This window comes from Eucalyptus grandis, chromosome 8, assembly GCF_016545825.1.
Source record: "Eucalyptus grandis isolate ANBG69807.140 chromosome 8, ASM1654582v1, whole genome shotgun sequence".
Lineage (NCBI taxonomy): Eukaryota > Viridiplantae > Streptophyta > Magnoliopsida > Myrtales > Myrtaceae > Eucalyptus > Eucalyptus grandis.
The window spans coordinates 4004704-4016529 of NC_052619.1; positions in this window are offsets into that span (position 1 = coordinate 4004704).

Genomic DNA, 11826 nt, shown 5'->3' on the forward strand with positions numbered 1-11826 from the left:
TTTTAAAATTGTGTATTTAAATGACAGCTAGTGTTGTTTACTTAGTCTCAGTTGACCTCTAATATTAATAAACATTTGCTGGTTGTCTCTCTTTTTTTTTTTTTTTTTTTTTTGGGTCAAATCTCTCTTTAAGTTCATTTGTTTAATTATTTGGTAATCCATGTTTTGTGAGAGAAATGTTTCTTCTTTGACATAATTAGAGCTTTGAAGTCCACATAGTCTAATTCAGATCATTAGAGGTTAAAAACATACAGGTCTTGTCTATTCGAGTTTTATGTAAGTACATATGTTTGTATTGATGATGTATAGCACTAAAATCCCACATGAAGCAATTTGGGTTGATTGGGAACCTCATTAAACTTGACTCATTGCTATTCATGATGAGGGTCTTGTTCCTTGCTACTTCTTGAGTAATCGCTGCAATATGTTGAACTTTCAATTAAATTATGAGAGTGTGCAAAAGAAAACAATTATTTGATTGGCAAAGTTGAATAAAGGAAACCTTTAGAGTAGCTTGACTGTTCAACTAGATGGTTAGGCTTGCATAAGAATAAGGAGGAGTTGATTGCAAAGTCAAACAAAGAGGAAACCTTAAAAGGACAATGCTATTGTTGAGTGTGATAGAAAAATGAATGAGCGAAGTAAAGTGATTGAGAACGGTAGCTACATTGCAGTTTCAACTATGTGTCCGTTTTTACAAAGTTGAAAAGCAAAAAGTTTTTTTTTTCTTCCTTTTTCATAAAAAAAATATGAAACGTTTTTCATATTTCAGGGAAATATGAAAATTTATATGTGAATCTACATGTCAAAATTTGCATATTGTGAAATTTAAGGTCTTCCGATTGAAATTAGTCGAAGTGCATGAGCCATAAGATTTAGAAAAGCAAAATGTAAAACATAAAATTCCTTCAAGACGTATTGTGAAATATCTATGGTGTCTAGGAAATTCAAAAGGGCCATATTTCTGCCCAGGGTAACGACCTATCATGCTACATTAGGGGTTAAAGTATAAATAGGATTGCTACATGTAAAGAAGTGGAATGAGTGAGATTCTTTTTAAGAGTCAAATTAAAATTGGGAATTTGTTGCATGCAAGGAAATAAAGTTTCAAGAGACAAATTAAAATCGGTAATATGTTCTTGTCAAGAGCATCCAGGCTAGAACATTCTGTTAATCATAGCTGATATGCTTTACATGTGCTTTCATTTGTATCGTGGATTCTTATTAAGATGCTGAAGAAAGTAGATAACTTGGGTTAGAATTGGCTTGTGTTGGGTGGTGTGCATGTTTCTGCAAACGAAGAGTTTTGGCTAAGTTGACTGAAAACAAAATATGTGTACTGTAAGTTCTTTGAAAGTATGAGTTCAAATGAATCTTGATAAGATTTGAAGACCAGGATATCTCAAAGAGCGAACCTCCTGATATCTTGGATCTATTTTTCAAAGGGATGGAGAAATAAATGGAAATCTCACCCATAGGGTACAATTAAGATAGATGAAATGGATAAGTGTGTCTGTTGTCCTGTATGATCATTGATGGCACTTAAGCTTAAGGAAGAATTTAACAGGATGACCATTAAGGCCGACCATGCTTTATGGCATGGAGGGCTGGATGGTCAAACACCAAAATTTGCACAAAGTGAAGAAAGGAGATGAGAACTCTTCATTGGGTATGCAGGCATGCCAAAAAAGACAATTAGAAATGAATAAATTGGGCACCATTGGAGGATAAAATGAGATAAGTTCATTTAAAATGGCTTGGTCATGTTCAACCAACATTTTTGGAGGCTGCAGTGAAGAGTTACGATTGGAGATGGAGACTTGGGTTAAAACTGACAGTGAAAGGCCTAAAGACGGGAGAGACACGGTGAGGAAAGATATGGAGCATCTACTTAGATTGTACAGAAGTATTCATGGAGCAGTTGAGCATACCTAGTGGGAAAAGGCTTAGTTTGTTGTTGAATGATATCTACATCTTCTGGTGGTAATATGTAAATGAATTTTATGACTATTTAAGTTGAACCTGTGATTTTACTTCAACTGTACGAATGATCACTATATTATGTGTACACTTTGTAGATTTAACAATTCTAGCAATTTTTAGCAGTCACATGGTCGCCTGAATATGAGATTGGTAGCATGTTACAAGCTGAAAACAAAATATGAATAGGGAACCAAATCTAACTCACTACCTTTGCATGGAATTTAACTCATAGTAAACCATTAGGAGATCCTGAGGGACCAAGAAAGGTCAGCTTGTGGAAGAAGATGCTGAACAATCGCGCTTTCACAGGAATAGGTTAACTTAGATTCAAGATCAATAGACTGGGGTAGGTAGTAGACAACTCCTTGAGGCTTATGGGCATATTTGGGTGTGAGAAACTTTGTTGCATTTGCTCTTTTTGATTTCTTGTCAACGTGAAAAGAGAGGAATGGGCAAAACTTTGAAAGATTATTGAAAGAGTCCTCTGTTTTTTATGATTATTGAAAATTGGTTGAAAGTATTACATTTTCAGCATTATAAAAACTTATGTGTGGATGTAAATGCTTTGATTGACATTGGAATTGCTTTGTCTTGTAATTTAGCCCTTCTTAGCATTGGCTATAGTCTTTTTAAATCCAAAAAACTGACTTTTTTTTTTTGAAATTTGGAAAAAATTGAAGGAATCATCATTTGCAGTTTCCAGAGAAGCAGAGGACAACGCACCTTTGGAATCTCTGTCCAAGCTATTCTGTTCCTTAAAGTTGGACCCCATTCTTGCCAAGCTGACTGCTTGCAATCGACATCATCTCATCCAAATCGATCAATCAGTATAAGTACCCTAAGGATCAAAACCCAACCTAAAACGCCTCATTCTTGCAAAGCTCACTACTTGCAATCACCACCATCTCATCCAATTCCATCAATCAGTATAAAGTACGCTGAGGATCAAACTCCAACCTAAAATGCCTCTTTGGATCCTAGGGTAAAGTGTTTAAATGATCTTATCATCATTTACCTGCTTTAGAGAACAGCTTTGTATTCATTGCAGGGGCCTAAGCCTTGTCAGAATATCTGATCGATAGTTTGGCCATAGCTTATTTTATAAATCTGCTGATGTAACACATCAGATTTTGGCAGTAGGATAATATTGACTGGGGCACATGCTGTGGAAATTTAATTAATCCACTACCCGCATTTTTCCCTTTCTAACGCTCTGTTGTAGGAACTACTGCGAAGGAATATATCTGATGGAGTTTAGCAATTCAATGTCATACTTCAAAGATTACAGCCAAGAAGGTTGTCCAGATAACCCTGAATGTATAAATAGCCTAAGAATTGGATGTCGAGCCTATCACTTATGGTTTTATTACCAGGGACTTGTCAGAAAATGCAACTGATCTCTTATCTTTCAGCATAAATATGTCAATGATCTCCCTCTTCTACCAAATGTGCAGAAAACCAAAATCATAATATATATATAGATATTATCTTTGCTTATTTGTGACTGTCGTGTGCTATCATAAATGTGAGTTGTTTGATGTGATTGTTGGGATATAAATCCGGTCATTTACTTGTTTGTCATATAAAGTGAGACTGTTACAACTAAATGTACGTTCGCTGTATTGTGTTTGTCGCGATGGCTTTTTTTCTAGTGCATCTGTAAAGGGCTGTGCATGTCGTAACCCTTCTTACACGGTATATGTTGGAGCAATCGACTGAGACCCTTTTGCTTTTATTGAACAATGCATGTTTACATGCCTGCCTTCTCATTTTAACTTTTGGGTGGAGCATTTTACTGGCACCCTGGTCCACTGTACTGCTATTCAATTTCACAGTAGTCTTGAAATCTTATGCTCACAGAGTTGCATAGGAAGACCCACGGAAAGAGCAAATTGGTAGAAAAGGGAACACAACATGCGGTTAGTATAGCCAATGCCATGCATACCTTGTGGGACAAATTGGTTTTAAAGGTTATCCTTGTAAAGCTCAGATTACAAGATGCAAAGAGTGATATGGGGTGCAAAGTTTAGCTAAATGCATTTTTCAATGTCAATTGCTTTTCTCTCTTTGAATACTTGCTTGCAGGTGGCTTCTCTTTAAATTTTATTTGCTCAAGTGTCTTAAAGTTGATCACTCGGAGAAATTAAATTTGTTAGGTTTTGACATGCTTTAGTGCTTGTTTTGAATCTTAGCTTTAGCATTGTGATTAGAGCTGATATCTACCGTCAAATCGACCTTTGGGAAGTGTTGATACCAATCTATGTTCAAATAGAGATTTGGTGCCTAGCATTTCTATTGTATGACTTGACGAAAGGATGAGGTAAATAGGTCACAAAGGGAATTAACTGGAATTTACATCACATCCTTGATCATGAGAATCTAGGTATATAGTATATACAATGAAAAAAATATTAGTATATATTCCCTTAAGCAATAACAGTATATGAATGGCAGGCGTTGTATACCTCTCGATATATATAATGTCATCGACGTTACCTTGATGACTTTCACCTACACCCTTCTGCGCTTCCCTAGCCCCATAAGAAAAGAAGGTGCAGCTTCATATGCTTTGTAAACATGAATGGCTGATGGTCTTGGCTGGAGATTAATGTTCTGTGCAGTGGCATTGATGAATGGCTGGTAGACAGACATTTACCAGCCATTTGCAATCACTAGTTGTTAGAAGGTGGCTGGTGGTATGAAGCAGAGACAGGTTACAAGGCTCTGGCTGGCACTAACTGAAAAACTAATGGTCTGTGACTGCAACTGTCATGTTGGTATATCAATGAGAGGTTATTTTGGAAAGCTACACATGGGCATGCAAAGGTAATTTCTTTGAACGTTACATTTGTGAAATCCGCTATTTGGGCACCAATTTCTTTCTACTTTTGAGTGCTGGGAACATGTCAAATATGTAAATGCATCACTTCGTATAGTCTGTTTGTCATTTGTCCCCTCCCCAATTGGAATATAGTATACCTCTTTCATGGTGAGGCCTTAATAGAATGACTAGTGCAGTTTAGTATTTGGAATAATAACCTGATAATATGAGAATATGCTATATTTTCTGCAATCTAGGTATTTAACTAACTACTGTTTGGCTGATATACAAAGCATTTAGAGTATTGTACTCAGCAGTTTAGATAAAGTAATTGTTTCAATTAAGATTTTGAGTTGCTTTTCATCTCACTTTTTACTTTCTTTCAACAAGCAAATGAGCACACGCTTTGCGTGAAAGAACTTAAAATTTGATCAATGTAGGAAAATCTTGAAAATTTAGTTGATCTGTGAAAATGAACTCATATTTTTGGTAAATACAAAATAAAATACAAAATAGATTTAACCAAAGATAACAAATTTTAAGTTTGGAAAGTGTTAAAGAGTTGAGGGATCATGAATTAAAGAGATAAAGATTTAATTCAATTTTGAATTACAATTTTGTCTCTCATTGAACTCCAAACAAATATGATCCATCTTAGTAAAAACATATATGGGGTTTCATGGAATTTATTGGTAAAATTTTGAGGTTGAAACCATCTTTGAGTTTACTTTATCATAAAGAGTGATCACGAGTTGCATCGAGGGACAAGTTTTTGCTTGGTTTTGTCAATTGGTATAATGCAAGAGCATGGAACTATTTTTAATTCTCTTGACTCTGTTCACAAGTTACTATAGCAGATTGTTTGTTTTGTTTCTTAGTATTTTTGTGCCTCTACTTCAGCCTAAAATATCCTTTATTAGGTATACTTTCTTAGTTTATAAATGGAGAATTATGTTTTTATTAGTCTCTGATGGTTGTTTTTGGCTTAGAGTATTCCAAATCAAATAATGTTCCTTCAACTAAAGTTGTTCTTTCTATCCCCTGGCCTTGAAGCTCAGAAGACAATTTTTTATTTTTTACTTTCTTTTCTGTCGGAAGACATTTTCATGATATATACCTAATGACAACCAACTGTAGTCTTACCAGGTGGTAGATATGCTAGCTCCCAAGTGCCATTTGGAATTCAAAGCAGACATTCCTCCTCCATTGTCCCTCGCCAGCCTGGAATCATCAGTTTTATCCAGAAATGGAATAGAATGGGATGGTTTTATGATTGAGCCTGCTTTTGAATCGGTTTCAGTTCACTTAGAGATTCCATTCTGTGAGCTGGTATTTAGTCAGACTCTTACTATCACTAGTCAACTCAGATCCATTGGTGTATTTGTGGCGTGAAATCAGTAGTTCTCTAGTTTTTGCTTCAGCTATATCAACAGAATTTAATGCATAAGCCATTGGCAGATATCTGAACCCACTGACTTTGACAAACCATAACTTTATATTCAAGTAACGTAACAGGACCCGCTGTTTGGCTGCTGAAACAACCTGGCTCATGCTCACCCTTAACCTGGATAGAGTCTTCTTGATATTACGTTTCAACCTTAACAGCACCCTTAGATATAAAGGATGCAGTCAACTTTCAGATACTCCATTCGACTAAAAAACATGCTATTCCTGCTGCAAAGCTTGCACAACCTGCACTAGTTATATTATTTATATCATTGCAGTCCACTTGTGTTTTCTTGACAACTAACTATGGCTTAAGAACAAAGAAGTGATCATCCAGGTTGGTGCCTTTTGACTTAAACAGATATGTAAAGGAGAAATAATGGCACAAAGTACAATGAGGTCAAACTAAAATAGTTTTGGAGCTAAATCAGAATAGTTGTGTTCTAGGGTTTGGAGAAATTGAAATGCTGTAAATAAGATAGGTTTGTGAGAGCTCAGCTGTAAGTTGCTCATAAAGCTTTTCAGATTTCAAATTCGAAACTTCCATTCAGAAATTCATGCTAGCAAATGTAGACATAATATGCACTTTTATTACAAATTTTGCAAGTGATGATGGGGCTCCCAATGGGGAAGCGATATTGTGTTGTGCTTTTTACTGTCCCTTCATCCTTACCTAAATTGTTTTGGCTCCTACTTGTAATTTTTTTCTGCAGATGGTTGAAATAAATGCATATGATATTCACTATCTTTCACTGCACAAACATTTATGTGGATAATCTTTTTTATCTGACACTTCTCATTTCTGAATGTTATTCATCTCAGACTCTGCATATTGAATTAGCTCTTTTCAACTCAAGACTTTCATACTTGTGCCTGTCTACTGCCGTCATTGGATTAAATTGCCAAGGACACATTTTAACAAGAAATGACAGTGATGACAGGGTGCAGCTGGAGGCACTCAGATTTTTCCATATATGATATTCTTTACGAAGACTAGCTTTGGGAGTTTGATTTTTTTGGATCCGGTTTCTACTTCTGCAGTTTCCATTCAGAAAACATATTCATGAGAAATTTTGCCTGCATAGGCACCATCATTGGTTTCGGACATCTGCAATGCTCAAGCAACTTTTGAATAGTTTTACCTTCCACCTAGCGTGTTTGCTGAGAAATATGTGATTGAACTCCTCATTTTTGTCTTAAGCAATTTCATAATCAGTGAGTTTGTTCACTCATCCAAATTTAAGCTTCTTCTATGTGCATCTAAAAGGGCTTATCAAATTTTAGACTTTTCTTCTAGTTGTAGGTGCGAAGCCTAAAGCAGTTTCGTAGATAAATTGTACTTGTATGTCATGAAATGAAAGGTACAAAATGTGGGTGAGAATCCGTCTGGAGTGCAAAATTTTATCTTGATTAAGGAACTGAAATTTTCCCTTGATTTTCGGTAGCATGAGAATTTATCTTCCAACCAGCAGCATCTTCATGCGTTTAACCCTTCTATGTGCGCTTGTTCAAACTAATCCGTGTTGGTTGCAGGGACTCCGAGAAGTTCACATTAGGCTCGGGGCTGAAACTCGGCTTGAGAGCTGGATGCCACCTGATCAGACCAGTTTTCAGGAGCGTTCAGCTCATGGTTGGTCCGCATCAAGGCCTTGAAGCCGTCTTTTGTGGTGCATTTGTTAGGAAGTCGACTAGAGGGTCCAGTAAGGTGTCCGTGCGTGTCTGAAGATCTGTTTACTTAAACAAAAGTCGGAAAATCTCGAGCTTCGATGTGAAGCTTGATTCGTGATTCAGATGTTTTCGGTGCTGGTTTCTATCGTGCCGACATTTCTTTTTCTTTTTATTGGCCAAGTGTATTCCTGGATTTTGAAGCTTCTCTACGAGGAGTTTGGCAGGCTCCTCGGGGAGATCCCGAGTGGCTCTTGACATTTCTTTTCTACTTAACACAATACTTAGGATAGAACTTTAATCATTTAATGCATGTCTTTAATAATAAAAACCAAAAAATCAGAAAATTTCAAATTTTAATAAAGGGCAAATACAACCCTAACATATGCCTAGTATGGCATAAATATGCTCAACTTTTTTTGTCACAAAAAGTCCTGAATTTGTTCACTGTGATACAAATATGTTTAATTTTTTTGTGTCACTAAAAACTCCAAATTTATGACATATATGCCTTTTATTATAGTTCCATCCATGCTCTATTTATCACATTTGTATAAGTTTTGGATTTTTATTACACAAAAATGTTAAGGATATTTGCAGGCATTCATTATGGGAATGGTATAAAATTAGGAGTCATAAATAATTTTTTATTAACATTTAGAAGAATCATATTTGTGATAATTATCCATGCATCATATAGGATAGGAAGCATGTAACTTTAGGCAATTGCATCCTAGGCATTTTAGGATAGTTTCTTTCCGTTAAAAAAAGGTATTAACATCTCGAAAATCCCAAGTTAGTATACATGTGATAATTTATCCAAATTAAAATCACAAACAAGTATACATATGATAGATTTATGCTTCATTTTTTTAATTAAATTTGACCATCGAATTGTTAAGTTAGATGACGAGTGTAACCATAACGGTATCAATTTGTGATTTTTTTATTAATTTAATTTAATGGAAACTAACCAAGTATTATCACAAATGTACTAATTTGGAGTCTTTTATAGACAAAAAATTAATTTTTGTTAAATTTGTCATTAGTGTATCAATTTAGGTTTTTGATAGTTAAAAAATCACTTTGGGATAAATTTATATACTAGTTTGGAGTTTTCATAATATTAAACCTTAAGAAAAAAAGCATATGTAACCACCGCCTTGGTGGCCGCGATGCTTTGGGCTCTCTCCCTCTCATGAAGGAGAGGAGTTCGAATCCCCTCATGGTCGCTTGGGGTCTTAAGTAGGATGTCAGGGGTGGTAGATCCTCCCGCTTATGTGTCCCCCTAGGTTTATTCACTAGTTGCCGGTTGTACGGACTTCCTAAGTCACCAAAAAAAAAAAAAAAAAAGTACATGTATATCTCGATGTCAGAAAATATTACATGTCATTCTAGGTTAGATATCATTTTAAAATTTAGGATTAAATTGACCAAATTAAAATATTTAAAACTAAATTTGTACAAGCACAATAGATTGTTGACTTTTTTAGTTTATTAGTAATTTGTACGGGGTTCATGGGCCACAAAAAAAAAAAAAAAAGCATATGTATATCTCGATGTCAGAAAATATTACATGTCATTCTAGGTTAAATATCATTTTAAAATTTAGGACTAAATTGACCAAATTAAAATGTTTAAAACTAAATTCGTACAAGCACAATAGATTGTTGACTTTTTTAGTTTATTAGTAATTTGTACGGGGTCATGGGTCACACAAAAAAAAAAAAGCATATGTATATCTCGATGTCATAAAATATTACATGTCATTCTAGGTTAGATATCATTTTAAAATTTAGGACTAAATTGACCAAATTAAAATGTTTAAAACTAAATTGTACAAGCGCAATAGATTGCTGACTTTTTTTAGTTTATTAGTAATTTGTGCGGGGTTCATGGGTCACAAAAAAGCATATGTATATCTTGATGTCAGAAAATATTACATGTCATTCTAGGTTAGATATTATTTTAAAATTTAGGACTAAATTAACCAAATTAAAATATTTAAAACTAAATTGTACAAGCGCAATAGATTGTTGACTTTTTTAGTTTATTAGTAATTTGTACGGGGTTCATGGGTCACAAAAAAAAAAAAAAAAAAAAAGCATATGCATATCTCGATCTCATAAAATATTACATGTCATTCTAGGTTAGATATCATTTTAAAATTTAGGACTAAATTGACCAAATTAAAATGTTTAAAACTAAATTCGTACAAATGCAATAGATTATTGACTTTTTTAGTTTATTAGTAATTTGTACAGGGTTCATGGGTCACCAAAAAAAAAAAAAACAAGCATATGTATATCTTGATGTCAGAAAATATTACATGTCATTCTAGGTTAGATATCATTTTAAAATTTAGGACTAAATTGACCAAATTAAAATGTTTAAAACTAAATTCGTACAAGCGCAATAGATTGTTGACTTTTTTAGTTTATTAGTAATTTGTACGGGGTTCATGGGTCAAAAAAAAAAAAAAAGCATATGCATATCTCGATCTCAGAAAATATTACATGTCATTCTAGGTTAGATATCATTTTAAGATTTAGGATTAAATTGACCAAATTAAAATATTTAAAACTAAATTCATACAAGTGCAATAGATTGTTGACTTTTTAGTTTATTAGTAATTTGTCTGAGGTTCCTGGGTCACCAAAAAAAAAAAAAAAGCATATATATATATATCTCAATGTCAAGAAATATTACATGTCATTCTAGGTTAGATATCATTTTAAAATTTAGGACTAAATTGATCAAATTAAAATGTTTAAAACTAAATTCATACAAGCGCAATAAATTTTTGACTTTTTTAGTTTATTAGTAATTTGTACGGGGTTCTAGCTCACAAAAAAAAAAAAAAACATATGTATATCTCGATGTCAGAAAATATTACATGTCATTCTAGGTTAGATATCATTTAAAAATTTAGGACTAAATTGATCAAATTAAAATGTTTAAAACTAAATTCGTACAAGCACAATAGATTGTTGACTTTTTTACTTTATTAGTAATTTGTACGGAGTTCCCGAGTCACCAAAAAACTAAAAAAACATATGTATATCTTGATGTCAGAAAATATTACATGTCATTCTAGGTTAGATATCATTTAAAAATTTAGGACTAAATTAACCAAATTAAAATGTTTAAAACTAAATTTACAAGCGCAATAGATTGTTGACTTTTTTAGTTTATTAGTAATTTGTACGGGGTTCATGGGTCACAAAAAAAAAAAGCATATGCATATCTCGATCTCAGAAAATATTACATGTCATTCTAGGTTAGATATCATTTTAAAATTTAGGACTAAATTGATCAAATTAAAATGCTTAAAACTAAATTCGTACAAATGCAATAGATTATTGACTTTTTTAGTTTATTAGTAATTTGTACAGGGTTCAAGGTCACAAAAAAAAAAAAAAAAAAAAAAAAAAGCATATGTATATCTCAATGTCAGAAAATATTACATGTCATTCTAGGTTAGATATAATTTTAAAATTTAGGATTAAATTGACCAAATTAAAATGTTTAAAACTAAATTCGTACAAGTGCAATAGATTTTTGACTTTTTTAGTTTATTAGTAATTTGTACGGGATTCATGGGTCACAAAAAGAAAAAGCATATGTATATCTCGATGAAAGAAAATATTACATGTCATTCTAGGTTAGATATCATTTTAAAATTTAGGACTAAATTGACTAGATTAAAATGTTTAAAACTAAATTCGTACAAGCACAATAGATTATTGACTTTTTTAATTTATTAGTAATTTGTACGGGGTTTCTGGGTCACCAAAAAAATTAAAAAGCATATGTATATCTCGATGTCAGAAAATATTACATGTCATTTAGGTTAGATATCATTTTAAATTTAGGACTAAATTGACCAAATTAAAATGTTTAAAATTAAA